The sequence below is a fragment of the Wasmannia auropunctata genome, unplaced genomic scaffold (genome assembly GCF_000956235.1).
Source record: "Wasmannia auropunctata unplaced genomic scaffold, wasmannia.A_1.0 LD336044.1, whole genome shotgun sequence".
Lineage (NCBI taxonomy): Eukaryota > Metazoa > Arthropoda > Insecta > Hymenoptera > Formicidae > Wasmannia > Wasmannia auropunctata.
Window position 1 is genome coordinate 335022 of NW_012026846.1, and position 15607 is coordinate 350628.

Genomic DNA, 15607 nt, shown 5'->3' on the forward strand with positions numbered 1-15607 from the left:
TTATTCAAAAATAACCGCTGCATAATTATAAAGGTGCCACCAAATATGTTTGCAAAAACAAAAATATTATAAATAATATTGTAACATAATTTTAAAGTTTTATACTATTTTTTTTAAATAACATTCGTTTAAAAAAATTATGTTTACGATTCTTCATAAATTTTAAGATAAATTCGATATCTCCCTTACTTCATTATTATATGTATATTATTGTATTATTGCATTATTACATTAATATTAATCATTAAAATAACATTTATTTCTAAAATAAGATATTTGATTTCATATAGGTATAATTCTGCGTGGTATAATGCAGACCTTTCAGAGCAGAAATTATTATTGTTAATAATGAAACGACGCTTCCACCCGCTCATCCTGACTGCGTGTAGGTTTTATATCATGTCCTTGCAGAATTTCGGAAAGGTAAGGAAAAATACGTCGTAATATAACATATCGGTATGCGGAAATTGATGACGATAGACAAAGAATGTTTATTCCTTTAAGATACTTCAAACGACGATTTCCTACTGCATGTTCATGAGACAACTCTGAGGATACTTCCATCAGTCGTAAAAGCAGAAATAAGAATAAAAAATGTAGCCTTTTTAGCACGTAGTCTATGTCAGTCTACGTTAATCTAGGAAAGAACACAATTAGTGATCTTGTGTTTAACGCCACGTTGAAAATTGTTGTTCTCCGTGTAAAAAGGAAAATTTATTAGTGCGTTTGGCAGGTAAATGTACGCAGAAGGATACACAGAAAGAAAAATTTTTGGTATTTGGTATCAACTATAATTACAAAGTACTATAATTATGATTATTATTACTCTAATATTAATAACAATAATTATATTGTATAGTAAGTTTTAATATCAACTATATATATAGAGATTGATAAAACTATATATACATATATATAATTATTATTACCAACATTATAGTAGTAATAATCATAGTTGTACTTTGTAATTGTAGTTCCAAATACCAAAAATTTTTCTCTCAGTGTACAATATAATAAACAAAATTTATAAACCTTTCTTTTTTTAGAAGGCCAGATCAAAATACTCAAGAAACCGTTGAAGAAATATTAACTAAAAAACGCAGAGATGAATTAACTGAAGTGTTTTGCTCTAATATATCGTAGTAATAAAAAATAACTCTAAAATTATTCACGAATATAATGATCCTGAGCGATATTTAGATGGTCGTAAATCAAACTGCGTATTCTGATTCATTTAGCGAAATCGGCGAATTCATTCGCGCGAAGTTAAATAATGCACATGCAGAATCCTTCACAACTCGCGTGTCGACTACGAGGCCCCGTGAGCCCTCGCGATGCACCAGCTCGGCGAAAAGTCGGCCGTAAGTCGCGAAGTGGAGTCAGGACGGGGCGAGGACCGGCGCGTTCGTGGAAGCCGGTTTAATAACATTAATGAAGGAACAGCTCGGCGCGCGAGCGAGAAGGAGAGTGTGTGCCCTCGAGTCCCCCTCGAGATTTTCCTCGCCGCCCCTCTCACCGCCATTCTTTATCCTTAGAGGAAATAAAACCAGAGTTGTAAGAGCCGAATGATTAATATCCAGCCGACAGTTTGTGAAGCGGGCAGCCAATAAACGGGATAAAAATACTCGTGAAAAATAGCGCGCTCATTAGGGGTACAGTGACATCTGCGACTGCCTGCCTCGAGTGCTCTCGCGCTCTCGAGAGAGGAGCCCGAGAAGGCGGGTCGAGGAGGGCCGATGGGGTGAGCGAGAAAAGGAGGTGAGGAGCGGGCGCGGGGGTGCAGGGCGCCGAGGGGAGGCAGCGCCGAGGAAAACGGAGGGACAGATTTATTAAAGTAATGGCAGATTATTTTAATATTCCGATGGGAGTGCGCGCGCTCCATTCGTTGTCTCGTGCCAATTCAATAATCCGCGTCCGGGCGATCCTTTTCTCGCTCCGGAGCATCATTATTACCGGATGCTCGCGGGCTCTGCTTCCCCCGCTCGACACGTATAAGAGACGAATGGACTTGCCGATCTATGGCGAGAAACGTTTCTCGAAGCGCGCGAAGACTCGTGCCATTTCGTGTCGCAAAATTCGACACTCATTCTCTTTTCGCGCGAATCCGCGCGCGCGCGCGTTCGTGTTTCGAGCGCAGCGCTAAGTGTACGATATGAACGCGAACTGAGCGTTATGTAATATCGACGAGCTCCGCTCCGGAGAAACCGAGAAGGAGTCTCCTGCTCTGTTTATACGAGCTTGAAGTGGCACGAGAGCTAAATTTTTGCCGAGAACGCAACGGATATACCGCGCGCAGCTGTTGGCTTTTGGAAGCCGTAAGTGTTGCCATACCAAAGCAGTAATATCCGAGTAATCGATTCGACTGATACAACCGCCTGTTATTTATTCGTCCTTATCAACGTGCCGCGTTGCTGACTTTTTCCTACGTTTTTTCGAAGACGCGTTTCGCGCGAATGTATCGCGCGACGATGGAGGCTGGGATAATGAAAGTTGTTAGGAGAGAAGAGTGCATAAGATGAATGGGGACAATTATGACAGCGGGGGTGAATAAGAGACACCGCGGTGTCTTCTAATGATAAAATCGATGGTCATCACGAGGTCGTTAAGCAATCACGACTATTAATCAAACGTTCATCGTAGAATTGTTAGAAAAGAAAATGACTGTAGAATTTATCATTGAGAGACATGACGGTACCTCATCTCGTTACGCAACTGCAACGATTCATCCCGAGTGCACAATTAATCAATATAATCCAATTGCAATCCTGGTAATGGCGAAAAATATGGCGGAAAAGAAGAGCCATCGTTGCCATGTAGCGTTTAAGCAAAAGGCGAACAATGTGATATTCTATGAAATAAAGAGGGGGTCGAGAGACGCGCAGACGATCATTTTATTCTTGGCATTAGTTCATGCACGTTTTATTTTAGAATATTATTACACGATGAAAAAAGAAAAAGGAACTATATACTCTCTAAATCTGAATCAGTGGATAGTCACTGATTATCAATGGTTATATTTATTGAATGCATCAGTTCCAAGTATGTCATTGATAATCAGTAAAATTCAACTTCATTGTCTCTCGGAAATCACTAATAAGTAAGTAAATAATCTCTATAATCGTTGGCAAATCAGTGGACTTCGCTATTTCTCGCTAATCGCACAGCGGATTCAGTTCTGTTTCACTTATTCATTAGCGATGCAAGACTCAATCAGTGACTTTTTCCACTGATTCAGATTTAGAGCGTATCTATTCGTTCTTAATCTTATCGAGCTCCTTTGGTTCGCCAAGAAATCTTTCAGGAATACACCGGAAGGCGCCATTATTATGCCGATATGTGTGTCGTTGAGAAAGCAATGTGCCTTTCGAAAAAGCTACTATATTAATTGCGGGACGTCGATCACGTAAACCGCGCGCTTGTTGCAAATCAACTTTCGCGCCGTTCCTAAGGGTTTATGTGAAACAGTTATGCAATTACCCCACCCAGTTCAACATACTCAACAACGTGGCCGCAACCGGCCGCCATTATGCGCGTCGGAATCTCCGATCGCAACCATCAGAGCACTGATATACCGCTCGCCATCAAAATCACGCGCTACAAAGTGTATTTTCCTTGCTCACTATGTATTTTTTTTTGTTAACCATTTTTTTTTATTCTCAATCACGACGCGGCCCGATCGGCCGTTCGATCGCGACATTGCACTCGAATCGGCCGGCATAATCTTGACGTATATTTTTCCGGACAGCGCGGCCGCGGGAGCGACCGGCGCGGCGCGGGCGCGGGCGGACCGATGGTGGTCGGCGCGGCGATATTCGTTAGGGGCCATTTTTAAAAATTAAATGTCCCACTTTATCGTTACGCGCGGCGATTAATAATAACGGGCGCGATCGGGCGCGCGGGCGCGCGTATCTTTCCATGGTCTCTCCCGGGTATAAATCTGCGAAATTCTGGAATTATCAGGCGGCGGGGCATGAAAGGCTATTTCCGTCGCGCGGAATCGCGGGCAATATTTTACCGCCCGGGATTGGGGTTGAACGCGGGACACATCGACGTTTGATATTTTTATGCAGTGGCGCCACCGCGGCGAGATTTACGAGGCAGATATGCGATCACAAAATGTCCGACACTAAATCAAACATGTTGCATCGGAAAACATCCGAAATTATTATTGGGACTTTTATTGGATCGACGGGAATGAAATAAACGTGTGACGTAACTTTATATTCCGCCGCTCCCCTTTCCTCCTCGATTCCGCGAGTCCCTACCCTCCCCCCCAACCCCTTCGCGCGTTCCTCGTTCCGCGAGCGCGCCGTTCTATCCGTTCTCTTGCGGAATAAAAGGCTAACTTTATGATTGATTCGCCTTTTTTTACGAGCCTTTTTTCGTCGTACGTCAGTTGCCGAAGGCGATGGATGGATCCTCCGTTCTCCGTCGATATCGCATCCTCCTGCGTTTCTCGAAGCGAAATGCACGCGGCATCGCGGCAGGAATTTCCTTTAATCATTAGTGAGTTCCACCTGTTCTTTTATTAATTTGATTTTTTAACATCATGCGCAATACGCTGGTTTCTGAAATTTTGCAGCATTCCTCACACGGAAAGAACGATTTTGTTGAAAGGTCTAAAAATTTTGCTAAAAACAGATCTGAAAGTAATTTTTTGTTGAATCATCAAAATAATTTATTGGAATGTTAAAACTGATAAGCATTGCTATAAAACGTTTTGATATTCTAGCAATCACTTTGCAGGCTTTCGCACAAAATTATTTTAATTACTGAACAAAAATTATTTTCAGATCTGGATTCAGCAAAATTGTTCTTTCCGTGCACGGATAGCCAAAATATCCATTTTTTAAATTTAATGTCTTATTTATATATTTCAATACATATATTTTTATATATATGTATGTCTTACCCTTTCAAATCAATTGATTAATCGCTTGTTTGGCGTCCCTATGTTTCGATCAAGTTATTCGACAAATATTAACGCGAGTGAGAAAACGATGATGATCCCGAGGAAATGGGTCACCTATAGGAATCACGTCGCGTCGCAAGGGGGCTTTAATGAAAGAGAACGGGGGCACTCGTCTCCTCCCCTCCTCCCCTCTCAAGATCGCCGCAGTTTGCTGTTATTAATCGCGCTAATCGATTTGACGCGCGCTGCTAATGCAGCCTCGGCGAGATGCGGTCTCGTGTGCCGTGTCTATCTTTTATTGATGCGGCCGGGCGCTGGCGCCGGCGTCCGACGCCCCCGTAATTGAAGGGACGCCCTTTAACTGAATTTCAAACGATCGCATTGTCAGCGTTGCGTTTGCGATTGCGCGTGAGCGTCGCGACGTCTTTCGCCCGACGTTATACGTTCATGAAGCGCAACGCGCGATATTCTACACGATTTCGTTTTATGGGCCGCGGTAAAACCCGCAAAACGAAGCTTCGATTAACGGCGCCCATAATTCCCAACAAGTGGTACAGTCGATAAAAAAAAAAGTTTATAAAAGACATATTTGGAACAAAGTATACGTAATATTAAACAAAAAAGTATCTCGTAGTAAAATTAAGCAGGTTAAAGACAACTCGTTCTGAACAACTTAATAATAAATTAAATAAAAAACAAAGAAAAGAGAAAAAGAGAGAAAAAGAAAGATGGGTAAAAATATTTTTTCACTTCTAAATTAAACCCCGATTTCGGAAATAAAAATTTCATAACTTTGTAGCACGAAACTATCGTGAAATCTTAATAGGCCGATTCTTCACTAGGTGCATCCATCATATCCCGATAACGAAATTCTGTCGAGTGATGCCAAAGTGGTGCATAACGCGTAACTGCACAAGAGCCAGCGTATTCATAGTTGCGTTTAAAGTTGCGATATAGGAACGGAAGTAGTCATTCAGTTGCCGGGGAGGGGTTTCCACCCGGGATGAGGCGATATATCGCGGTTATTGTCCATTAGGAGAGCCCGAGGTGGCCATCCACGCCACGAACTTACTTTACGATCTCCTGCCATCGTTCTCCTGCCTTTTTACGCCGCCAACTCGCTCCCGTTTCTCTCCCTTTCTCGTCCGCTCTCCTACGGTTCACTTCTTGGCACTCACTCTTATCCCCCTTCGCTCCTTTATCTTTGCTATCATGGCTTCCTGTATCTTTTTTTCCTGCGTCATCGTCGGGGTGCGAGAGTGTGCTTTATCCCGCGCCTTATGGCGGCTACGACGAGATTGCTGATTCCTGGGCGATTAATCCGTCATTCTACACCCCCGATATTGTTCTTGGTTGCATTTTTCTGGGAGGCGCAGTATGATACTTAAAGGCCATCCACGCATGAAAAGATTCACTCGGAGAGAATTTATTAGATAATACGAGACGTTTCCGCGACGTCCGTTTTAGACAGACGTCCTCTTCCCCCCATCTAAATAATCAATAATCCAATGATTAAATTAAACAATTAAATTATATATTTATGACAGTTTTTGAAAATTAAGAAAATTTAAAAATACAAGTATTTCCGAGGAACACAATTTAACACACTTGGACAACTGTATGTCTCGCATTTCCATTTTAATGCAAAAGGCACCTCTTAACCATATTTCTCACTCGCAAGTTTTGCACCATTTTGAACGGATCTCGACGACTAATGCCCCTCATTAAAAGTTTCTCCCGCTGCACCTTGAGATGCGCCTCGTACTCGGGATATCACATAATCCATTGACCCGAGAAGTATCGTAATCGTGAAAAATATATTGCTCTGAAGGGTCGCATAAATCCCGGCCGATAGCTCCTCCCGGAGAGAGAGAGAGAGGGGAGGAGGGGGAGAAAGAGAGACAGAGGTCCGTAAGAGACGACGGCTGGAGAGAGGGCTGGTTAATTGGCATGACAGATAGAGGGTGCGAGAGAAGTTGTCGCTTAGTAACATTACGTCGCGATGAAAGTGATTTCCAACCCTCCTCTCGTGCCGCCGCGCGCCGCTGCCGCTGCCGCTGTCGCTACTTCTGCGCCACCCGCTGTTCCGCGTATTGGCGAAACGTTTCAGAGTGGATTGCACGAGCGCTCGATTCCTTGTATTATTAGAGAAGAAGAGCTCCGGGGCTTTTTCATTGCGTACTATAGTCTCGTGTCCGCCTCCGATAAGGACAGTTTTGTCGTCCTCATAAAAAAAGACAAAAATATTAGTCTTTGCTTTTGCGTTACGCGATGAGAGATAAGCGCAAATTATATACAAATATCTATCTAGGATCAATCATTATCGCTATATATCGCTGTATGGCTTGGCAGTAAAAGATAAAGATTTTATAAATCATTAATAAATAATAAGCTAATTTTTAAAACAAATAAAATAATAAGCAAGCTCTTCAAATTCTAACGTCGTCGAAGTATCTGAAATTCTTTTAACAGATTCGATATTCTGTACGTCCGTAATTTATTGCGTTCTTTTATTACAAGAAAACACTACATCAGAATTTCGAAATCTCTCTTTCATCGCTATATATCATAATATGTAGATAATTCATAGCTTCACTAACGTTGAATCTGTTCATATTAAAATATTCGACTATAACGCTATACTACTTCCGTATTGTGACGTTAAATGACAAATCTTGAATAGAACGTCAAAAATCTCATTGCAGATTCGGAGGGGGGAGAGGGGGGGGGGCGTGGAACCTCGCCATATGAGCACCCGCGCGCTGTCCCCTCTCGCAACCCTCTCTTTCTCTTCTCCGTCGTGTTTACAGAGTATCAAGCAACACCATAAGTGGGCGGTACAAAGAACACGTCGCGGGTCCATATATCCCCTGTCCCCTCTCGAAACAAGTCTCTCTTCCATCCCCCCTTCTATACATCATCCGACGACTCATCCGCTGACTTGTTATTAAATTAATCCTTCGTTTAGTCAAATTGATGCATCGATATCACAGAGCGCTCATAATTCACGGCACCCTCCCTCTCGCCCGGGATTGCACTTGTATACGCGCGACCATACGCGCGCGCGCGCGCGCGCGTGAGCGCGCGGTACCGCCGCCCCCGGACTCGCGGCTGCGAGGGGTTGCGCCCCCGCCGCGCGGGCCCCCAATTGCGCCGCGCGTTGCACGCATGGACTCCACTATTTATTAATATCGTTACTTAACATTTCAACCGCTCGTGCATCACGCCGTGACGTCATTAAGATAAATGCGGCCCGCCGGCCGCGGCCTGGCGTCACTCGATTGTTGTTCATTATAATTAATAATTCGGGGGATCGCCCGACGTGCTTTTATATTAAGCGCCGCTTCGCGTCGTATATACACGATAGCGTTACACGATAGTATTAACACGAGAAGGATGCAAAGGGAGAAAAACAATTTCGCGAATCGGAGGAAAGAGCAATTGAAGATGTAAAAAAGTTTCAAGAGATATATTTACGAAAATTATTCTCTTTCACATAAGAAAAATTTCGAAATCTTGATCCTTTTATAAAAATCAAATAGTCTAGCGTCAGATATGTGCTTGAGCGTTAATAATTTAACAAATCATATTTCACAAACATTATAGACATTATTTGGGATTATTTATTTATATTATTATTTGAGATTATCTAATCAGGGGATCCCTTTTTCCTTGCAACGAAAGATTATTCTCATTCTCGTCGAACTCTATTGTCGTGACGAGAACAAGTTTCCGGGTGATACTTTCGGATTCAAATGATATTCCAACTTAAAGTAAGCCGGGATCTCTGAAATCAAATTTGATTTCACGGCGAAGTCTGAATCTTAAACGACACAAGGGGGAGGGGAGGGAGGTCCGTGACCAAACCAGGATCAAACGATTTGATCCGAGGACACAGGATTAAGGAGAGCATAAGCCAGCATGGGTGTGTTTAGGGGATCGAGCGAGTGACCGTGTTCGGCCATCACGGGACGGTGAATTAACACGTGCGTACATCAGTAGGTATCAGTATGTATCAGTATGTACTCTCACGACAGAGAATTACGACTGTCGGGAATAAAACCGCTCGATACGCAACGATTAACGAACATTAAGAAAGATAATAGAATAACGTTCCTTAAAATATTCTAATTGCATTTTTAATCTTTTATGATTTATTAAAAAAATGGTATTATTACGTGTCATTATCTTCAATAAAATGAAAAATATTATTACGTTATAATGTAAAAGTTATATTAATCACTCCTTTCTATATGTTTATTTGCATAATACGCTATTGATGATATTGGAATTAATAGGGGATATAAAATTGCAGTGATCAGTATCAAGTAAAAAGAAATGATTGAAAATTGTTATCTCAGTTGTAACAAGTGATTAACATACTTGTAAATAATTCTGCGAAATACAACATTAATAATTTTATTTTCGTTGCCGTATTTCGTTGTCGACCAACGTCTCTTACTTTTACGATACGATCCATTCTGATGGATACTCAAAGTATCTTCTCTCTTCATTCCCCGGAAATTCGCGTTTGGTTTAATACTTGAAAGAAAAAAGCGGAGCGCGTTTCCGCTATAAAGTGCAAAACTAGTGCATCGCGGTGGCGGGTAGCTTAAAAAAAAAGAAAGAGAAGAGAAAGAGGTGGAGGAGGAGAAAGAAGAGAGAGAGAGAGAGAAAGCAGCTTTGGACAATAGAACGGCCGAACAGAATCGAGTGCGGAGAGCGAAGAGAGCGGAGAGGCAGGGCGGGCCATAAACAAGTGCTTACCGCAATCTAATGCGTCTGTAATTGCTCGAGCACCGGTATCTCCCCCAGCGGTCCCACTTGCTCCCGCGATTTAATTACTATGTAAATGTCGCATTCCCTAACCTGTCCGTTTTCCTGCCTGCCTGCCTGCCTGCCTGCCTGCCCTCTCCCTGTCCCTGGGATCCTCGTCGTCCTCTGCTGTCGTCCTCCGCCGTCGCCACCGCCGCCGCTACCGTTGCCGCCCGATGTCCTTAATTACTTTATACGTTATTATAGCCCACCAACTACTACGCCGACCGTACTCACTCCATCCGGCACCCGGGCAGGAATTCCACTCCATTTCGTTTCAGCCATATTGCCGCCGGGTTAAAGCGGACTGGCTGGGATACATTCTGCTCGCTGATTATCCCGAGCGAATCTCGCCCATGGCACTTATGGCCTTGTTAAGGTATTTTACAACGGGTCCGATTCCATATCCATTTGCGTCGATTGTTTCAAACGGTGTGCGAGAGACGCGGGTTTCGTTGATACATAGACGTCAACGATATTTCTACTTCTATAACGAATAGACGATGTCATTCGAGATATTTTTAAATCGCGTTTCTTTTACATCGATATAACTTGTTTATTGCCGTTTACAAAACTTTATCCTTTGCGGATTCACGCCGACATTCTGCTGTAAGTAAAATACTTGTCAGATAATTTTACATGCTAATGTCGTAAGGTAAGCAAAAAAATAATTTTTTTCTTGCAGATAGTAAAATAAAAGAAATAACTGAAGGATGCTATTGCGAGGGAGTTTTAATGGCCGCGTATAGGGAGCCCATTTAAGTTGCTTGTAAGTTTTCAACGGATTAAAATAAATATCGCTAAAGCACGATGGATAATACTGCTACTGGTGATTTGGAAGCCGGCCATTGCGCGAACGCGCGATAAACTGCATTCGTATTGCCTCCAAATGGAGAACGATTTCATCCCGTTTCGGTCCCTCTCTTTGTCTCCTGGTCCTCGTTTTCCCCTGCCCCTCCCTGCTCGCCGTTTTCTCTCTCTCTCTTTCTCTCTCTCTTTCTCTGTCTCTCGTCGGACTTTTAACAGTATAAATGGTCCCGCTGTCCACAGGCTTCCGATAATGTGGCGGCCGAGAGGGTCGTGGGAGGATGGCTCTGGTCAGTTTGTCAGCCACCGATGTACCTAAGAGGGTCCTTTTCCTCCTGCGTCGATTTGTCTTCCACCGCAATGGATAAACTTCACGCAATCTGCCAACGGTATTTCTCAGAGGCAGACGCGATCTGACGCGAGCACGTGCGCCCCGCACGTCGGATTTTACCTCGTCCGCCATTTGACAATGGAATTGATTTCGGAAATTAGCGGATATCCCTCCGTTGATAATTGCATCTTTACATGTTGCGCCGCGAGTGATATATTTCGGAGATATATTTCGCCAGATTATAGAAATACATAATTGGATGTAAGCAGATAAATCTCTTCGTACAAATGTTTTCAATATAATTAATTTAGAAAGAACTATAGATTAATCAAAGAACATATTCTTTTTTAAAGATGAAGCGTTTTTTTTTAATTTATCACAATAGAAATATGTGATTTTAACAATATTGTTAAGAAAATTGATAATAAGATACTGCGTGTGTTATCCTTGATTAAAAATTACGATAGTATAATGAGACATGTCTTTTATAGGAGAAACTTTAAATTGCGGTTTAATCAAACGGATACCACGTTTAAAGCCCGTATCTTAACTTAGATAAAACGGAAGAGCGCGATTCTACAATCAAATCATGGTCTTGCTTATAAACTTTATAATTAAAGAAGAGATGAGAGAGAGAGAAAGAGAGAGAAGAGAGAATTTATATCTAAAATATTTAATAATGTTGGACAAAAAAAGAGCAAATATTGTGCGTTGTCCATTGAAAAACTATCCATTGAATAATATCTATATAAAATTTTACTTAAAATTGATAAAGATAATAGCCTTTGATTCAGTTTAGTAAGATGTTCTATTTAAATAATTACAAGTTTGTCATTTTATTGATTACATTTTTTAAATTTTATTGCAAATTGCAACAAGATTTAAAAAATGTAATCAATAAAATGACAAACTTGTAATTATTTAAACAGAACGTCTTACTAAACTGAATCAAAGGCTATTATCTTTATCAATTTTAGGTTGAGATAAGAGATTAGTTACGATGCAAGATTGACGGTACAAGAATAACTCGCATTATTCTCTGTAAGTCCGCGGCAAACACACGCGTGTAAGAAATTCAGGATAGGGGAGTCCCGCCCTCGCCTCGGAAAATATATGCGGGGTGGCGGCGTGCGGTTTTCACCCATAGCGCGTTCCCTTTATGAAACAAATATGACTTTTAAACGGAACGAACATCCAGACACTCGTAGAGCACTAACAGCGGGGAAAGATTAAAGTTGCGGGCCGTCCCGATGTTTTCGAGTGGCTTCCAGTGCTTTTAGTAGACATTTCTTGGTGATTAAAAGGGGCGTCGCGTTAGGGCAGCCGGCCAAATGAATCGGATTTCTTTCCAGCTTTATCAAAAATTCCGATCGTATTCCAACCTCGTCCGCTGCAAAGTCTCCACACTTTTATGCATCTAAATTCTTATAAATTAAACGCTCGATAGCACAGTAATCAGAATTTTTATCGTCTCATTCTAACGATTAAAAATAAGTTACTTAAGTAAGCTAATTGCAGTTAACGTGCACACGGATAACAGAAAATCTTTTTCAACACGGAGAAAATTTTACTTTAAAATTTACCCTGAAAATTATTTTAATCGTGAAACAACATAATATTTCGACGAATTTTATGTAATTTTTACTATTTTTTTTTTAAATATATACTACGACAAATTTAGTGTACAGTAAAAAAAAACAGAAAATATATATTTGTCAACATAAAAATCATGTTAATTGTGGGACATAGTATTTCGACAAATTTTGTGTAAATTTTAAAAGAAAATTCTCTTCGTGTTACCAACAAATAATTAAGACTTTATCATAGTGGCCTTCTCCCCTTGTATCCTTCTGCGTCGAATAAGCGTCCATTATTTCTTCTGTCCTAATTATTCGGCCGATCGAACATCTCTAATAACCGTAGCATCCCCCAAAATTATGATTACGACAACGACAGACTATACCAGTCCGAGACGTTCGGGGCGTCCGGCGGATCATCCCCGAAAGGACGAATTCAACCACGAGAATCGTGATCGTTGCCGTAGTCGTCGTCGTCATCGTCGTCGCGACGAGACTCGATCGCTCGCTATAAACTTCGATAAGCGAGCGTGACGAATGCGCGCTGGGGATTCCCGGGTCCCGCTCGATTCGATACGCGGAAAAGTAAAAGCGTGCATGTCGGTCGACCAATTCCCGTTTGCCTCTCCCTGCCACCCTTCCTTTCTCCGGGACCCCACGCGAGATCGAGTGATCGCACTTCTAACTGCCAATAATTCCTCCCTCCCTCCCTACCCGATTCGCCAGTTCGCTCATGCCGGCCGACACGAAATCCCGGGTTTTACTTTGAATACCGCATTGATTAACTTATCTAATCTAATTTAAATGCGAACGAGGGGACGACGACGACGACGACGCCGACGACGCCTTCGCGTTCTCTCGGTCCCACTTTGAAGGGAGAAGGGTAGGGGAATGAAAAACGTAGGTCGGATCCAAGTAGCGTCGCTGAAGAACGGGGGTGGGAAAGCGACGTCGGTGGTGGTGACGACGCCGTTTGCGTCGGTGGCGGCAGGGAGCAGAGGGGAGGGAGACGGACAGTGGAAACATCAGGAGCGTCGGCAAGTGTTCCCTCTCGGGACAGCACGAGAGGGATGAGAGGAAGGCTTGTAGCGGGGGTGGTTGCTCTCGGAGCTAGAGAGACGACTAAGGGGAAAAGAGAAAGACAAAGAGATAGAGACGCTGACGTAGACTAGAGAGAGAGAGAGAGAGAATAGAGGATGGGAAGAGTAAAAGAGGAAGAGAGAAAGAGAGAGGACAGAAAGGACGGAGTAAAAGAGGGTAAGCGGTCTCCGTTCGCGAGAGAAAGAGAGAGAGAGGGCGAGCGGGGTGGAAACAAGAGACGAGGCGATCCGGGATATGGGCGGGTTACCGTGTACGTGTGTACGCGGAGGGGTAGGTAGGTAATACGTGCGGAGGGTGGCGGAGAAAGAGAGAAGAGGATGAGAGGGAGAGGGTGTGTGTAGCGGATGTGGCGGGTAAGGCGAGCCGGGGCATACAAACCGCCGTGTAACGCACCAAATTGAGTGCTGAATCCCGGATTAAATCGGCGAGAGCGAAACAAGGGTATCGGGGGGTTGAGTGACGAGAGGGAGGGTGCCCGGCGGGGGAGGCAAGGGGAGCGTCCGTGAAACCGGGGCGAAGATGGGGGAAAATCCGCACTCGGAGCCCGGTAGTCTAAGTCCGCCCCCGCGTACATTCTCTCTCTCGTTTTCTCTCTCTCTCTCTCTCTATCTCTCATCTATCCATCTCACTCGCGGGGGTGCAACTTGTAGATCTCACTAATTCTCCGATAGATCTCTGCCTACCCCGTCTCTATCCCTGTCTGTCAGGACGAAGGGATGGGAAAGGGGTGCGTCTCCTGCGTAAGTGGATGCATTTTGCGCCGCGAGGCTAATGTATCGCGGAAATTGGAGGTTTTGCGCCAGGAATTATGTGATGAAAGATCGCCGGCGAAAATATCTCATCTCATTTCTGTGAAAATTAACGCAATCGTCTGTTTTTAAGAAATTATGTCTTAATAATTATCAATTAAATTGGTTCATCTAAATGATATTTGATCGAATGCTCAAAGTTATTCTCAAAAGATATCTTATTTCTCGTCAGCGCAAGATCTGATTTAATACTTAAGTAAATTCACGAAGAAGGCAAAAGAAGTAAAAGAGTAACACGCCTCGTTCGAATTTTTGCTGAAAAAAAAATCAGACTCAATTTTCAGAATCAAAGATTCTGGCAATCGGGAAGAAATGTGTGATATCCTGGATATCCTGGAAAATATCCTGGACTATAAATGAGACTCGTGGTTAACGCCATGTCACGCGTGTACTCGAGGATATTAGAAGGAGGGCGTATCGAAATACGGAGAGTTTTAAATAAGTTTGCTCGCCGGCATTACCGTGTCGAGCAGCCGCCGCGGCTTGTAAAGTTTCTCGTTAAAAAAGGCGAAAAGGTAGATTCCATTATAAACTTTAAGGCATGAATTTTCATTTAATTTCATCCGCACGGGCAAGTGAGCGAGCTAAACGAGCCGCGAGCTTCGATTTCCGATCCGAAAACTTCGGCAGCACGCTAATTACCGCCAACAACCGCGACACTCTGTAGACATTGTCGCGTTCTCCCGAATGAGCGGTTACTAAACTAGCGTATATTGCTACTACCACCGGGATGATGTCACCTTGCAAAAACAGGTTAAAATTAACGAGCGAATAAAGATCTATTGTTATTATTCTAATTTTTCAGGACACCGCAATTTTTAATTGGATTACATGGGATTGATCGAAAACTCTGTATGCATCATTTAAAGCCTATAAGAACGGCTGCTTAAAATACAAATTTCTAAGTGATGTAATTGTTTGTGTGTAATGTAAGTACTGTGAATGTTAGGATGTTTGAAATGAAAGGAAAGCTAATAGTCCTCCCTCAATGATACCCAACTCACAATCAGAGAAATCTCTCGGATCGCTATTACAAAGAACAACGTGAGAACCGGGGTGTTGAAGAAACAACCGGGGACCTTTAAACATGTCGCAGTCCTGCTCGCGATGCTCTCGAGCAGGGACATCAATGCGAAACCACCGACGATGATCCGAGAGTGTAGCGAAGGGACTCTGCAGGCTGTTCACACAAAGAGAATCCGCTTGTACGTGTGCGTAGCGCTCGTTTACATGTATATATAGGGTGTTCCTGTTA

At 42.9% G+C, this 15607-nt stretch overlaps 1 long non-coding RNA gene across 1 annotated transcript; it reads left to right on the plus strand.

Annotated features, from left to right (window-relative positions):
• Positions 1–9676: 9676 nt before the first annotated feature.
• On the plus strand, positions 9677–11182 carry LOC105451778. Its single transcript, XR_974624.1, has 3 exons — positions 9677–10106; positions 10413–10496; positions 10778–11182. It is a non-coding gene; the product is annotated as an uncharacterized LOC105451778 (long non-coding RNA).
• The last annotated feature ends 4425 nt before the right edge of the window (positions 11183–15607 follow it).